Consider the following 3,296-nt stretch of genomic DNA (forward strand, 5'->3'; position numbering starts at 1 on the left):
ATCTCAACAGATATCCATCTGTCTCAAACACTGAGAGAAGAGAAAAGGCAAGGGTTCAGGTGAGGGGTCAAATAGATGGCCTTTCTTTGCTTCCAGTATCCAGCCTGTGTAAATATCTCACTGTTAGGCCTAAGTTTCCTATAAATACATTTTTTTGGAGAGAAAAATTCTAATATTACCCTAAAGACTGGCATCTTTTCCGACAAGATTGTAACCATGTACTCAGGCCTTTATCCCTGCAGTGCAGCTGAAATATGGCTAGGTGGTATTGTGTAATTAACTGGAAGTCAATTAATATATGCAACAATTTACTATCACTTTCATTTTCATCATGGAGAACGTTCCTACCAATCCTGACATTCATAATGATAGGAATCAATATTTTTTATTTTATTTTATTTTATTTTATTTTATTTAGGAATCAATACTTTCAATGGATCAGTTATTTAATTAGGTTCTATGAAAAAATTATTTATTTTAATTTAAATTTTAGTTAGTTAACATACAGTGCAATAGTTTCTGGAGTAAAATTCAGTGATTCATCACTTACATACAAGACCCAATGCTCTTCTCAACAAGTGCCCTCAGTAACACCCATCTCCCATTCTCTACCTACCTCCCTCCATCAATCCTGTTTGTTCTCCATTATTCAGGGTCTCTTATGGTTTGTTTCCCTTTCTTATTTTTTTCTTTTCCCTCTTCCCATATGTTCATCTATTTTATTTCTTAAATTCCACATATGAGTGAGATCATATGGTATTTGTCTTTCTCTAAATGATGTATTTCACTCAACATAATACACTCTAGCTCCATCCATGTCATTGCAATGTTAATTTTTTGTTAGGTGAGTAATATTCCATTGTATAAATATACCACATCTTCATTAACCATTCATCAGTTTATGGACATTTGGTCTCTCTCCAGTTAGGCTATTGTTGATAATGCTGCTATAAACATTAGGATGCATGTACCTATTGAATCTGTATTTTTGTATCCTTTGGGTAAATTCCTAGTAGTACAATTGGTGGGTCATACAGTAGTTCTGTTTTTAAATTTTTAAGGAACCTCCATACTGTTCTCCAGAGTGGCTACAACAGTTTTCATTCCTACCAAATATGCAAGAGGGTTCCCCGTTCTCCACATCTTCACCAACACCTGTTGTTTCTTGTATTGTTATTTTTAACCACTCTGACAGATGTGAGGTGGTATCTCACCATGATTTTTAAAAAGATTTTTATTTTATGCATGAGAGACACAGAGGAAGAGAGGCAGAGACATAGGCAGAGGGAGAAGCAGGCTCCATGCAGGGACCCCGATGTGGGACCCAATCCCGGGTCCCCAGGATCACACCCTGAGCCAAAGGCAGATGCTCAACCACTGAGCCACCCAAGTGTCCCTCACCATGGTTTTGATTTGTACTTCCCTGATGACGAGTGATGTTGAGCATTTTTCACGTGTCTGTTAGACATTGGATATCTTCTTTAGAAAAGTGTCTATGTCTTCTGCCCATTTCTTAACAGGATTATTTGTTTCTTGGGTGTTGAATTTGATAAATTCTATATAGATTTTGGATACAACCCTTTGTTAGACATGTCATTTACAAAAATCTTCTTTTATTCCATAGGCTGCCTTTACTTTTGTCGATTGTTTCTTCACTGTGCAGAAGCTTTTTATCTTGATGAAGTCCCAATAGTTCATTTTTGTTTTTGTTTCCCTTGCCTCTGAAGATGTTCTAGTAAGAAGTTGCTAAGGCCGAGGTCAAAAAGGTTTCTGCCTGTGTTCTCCAGGATTTTGATGGTTTCCTGTCTCATATTTACATCTTTCACCCACTTTGAATTTCTTTTTATGTATGGTGTAGAAAAGTGGTCCAGTTTCATTCTTCTGCATGTTGTTCTCCAATTTTCCCAACACCATTTGTTGAAGAGACTTTTTTTACCATTGGATATTCTTTCCTGCATTGTTGAATATTAGTTTGCATATAGTTGTGGGACCATTTCTAGGTTCTTTATTCTGTTCCATTGATCTATGTGTCTGTTTTTGTGCCAGTACCATACTGTCTTGACGACTACAGCTTTATCATATAGTTTGAAATCCAGAATTGTGATTCCTTCAGTTCTGTTTCTTTTTCAGTATTGCTTTGGCTATTTGGGACCTTTCATGGTTCCATACAAATTTTGGTTCCTTGTAAGAAATTTAGAACATCAATTTGTGAGAATGAACTCCATTTATGAGATAAAATAGAGTGAAAGTAGCCCTGAAGCTGAGGAACACCTTTGATTTTTGACAGAATGTGTGAGTCCACAGATTTCTGACCAACTTTGTGTTGCTCTGTAATTTCATATTTCTACTTCTCAGTGTTGAAGATCTCACTTTCCTGGATTAATGCAGCTTCTTCCTCTTGAAGTAAGCATCAGTAAGATATTTTGGGATTTTTAACACTGCTGGTATCAATTTTAGTGGAGGAGGCAATGACAAATTTTTTGTGTGTTCTATATAGAGGAACTCGACTGAGGGCCAGCCAGACATCCAGTCACAAGTAGCAAGACACTGCTCAGTTGCTTCAGGAAAACCACCAGGTTGCCTTTGTGGCACCCAGTGAGGATGATCCAGATGGCCAGGAGTGAGTCTAATCCACAGTTTTTTCACATGCAGACTGAAAGTTTTTTTGCCGTGGCTCAACAGTTTTCAAGGCACATTTTTAGTAGGGTGATACACAGGTATTTTGCGAAGTTTAACTACTCCAATATGGCCATTCTTGCCACAACCAGCTGGTTTTGTGACAGTAGTAAGAACCTTCTCCTTATTTTCAACCCTGGATTTAGCTGTTGAACACTTCCTCTTATACATGATCTTTCTGAAATACATAGCTGATAAGGATTATCTGCCAATTCCTCTGACTAAACAGAGTTTCTGCTGCAATGGGGCTTCTCCTTCTTTAGCGTTTGGCCTTCAGATTACCTTCCTTAACTTTGCCACCAGCATCAGCCTTCTTGGCTTCAGGTTTCTTCTCTTTAGTACCCAGCTTCTCAGCTTTTTCACCCTCCATGTGCAAAATGGGAAAGAAAACTTGACAGGAGTCAATATTAAGCTCATACAGCTGAGCCTGCTCAAAGAATGAGAGAAATAAAATAAAAATAATAAGCACCCAGAAAAAGCACAACTTATGTCGTTGCAGCCATATTTCCTTATATAAAATAATCATTTTCAAAATAACAGTGACTAGAGTTTGACTCTCCCCATGTGAGCTATTAGCCTGAGAAACATAGGCTTGTAATTATTAAGAAGGAAACAGGCAT

The 3,296-nt window shown here is 37.4% G+C and overlaps 1 pseudogene; it reads right to left on the reverse strand.

Moving 5' to 3' along the window:
* Positions 1-2,193: 2,193 nt before the first annotated feature.
* LOC129517467 (60S ribosomal protein L6-like) lies at positions 2,194-3,046 on the reverse strand (annotated as a pseudogene).
* Positions 3,047-3,296: the final 250 nt, after the last annotated feature.

The sequence above is a fragment of the Nyctereutes procyonoides genome, unplaced genomic scaffold (assembly GCF_905146905.1).
Source record: "Nyctereutes procyonoides isolate TBG_1078 unplaced genomic scaffold, NYPRO_anot_genome, whole genome shotgun sequence".
Lineage (NCBI taxonomy): Eukaryota > Metazoa > Chordata > Mammalia > Carnivora > Canidae > Nyctereutes > Nyctereutes procyonoides.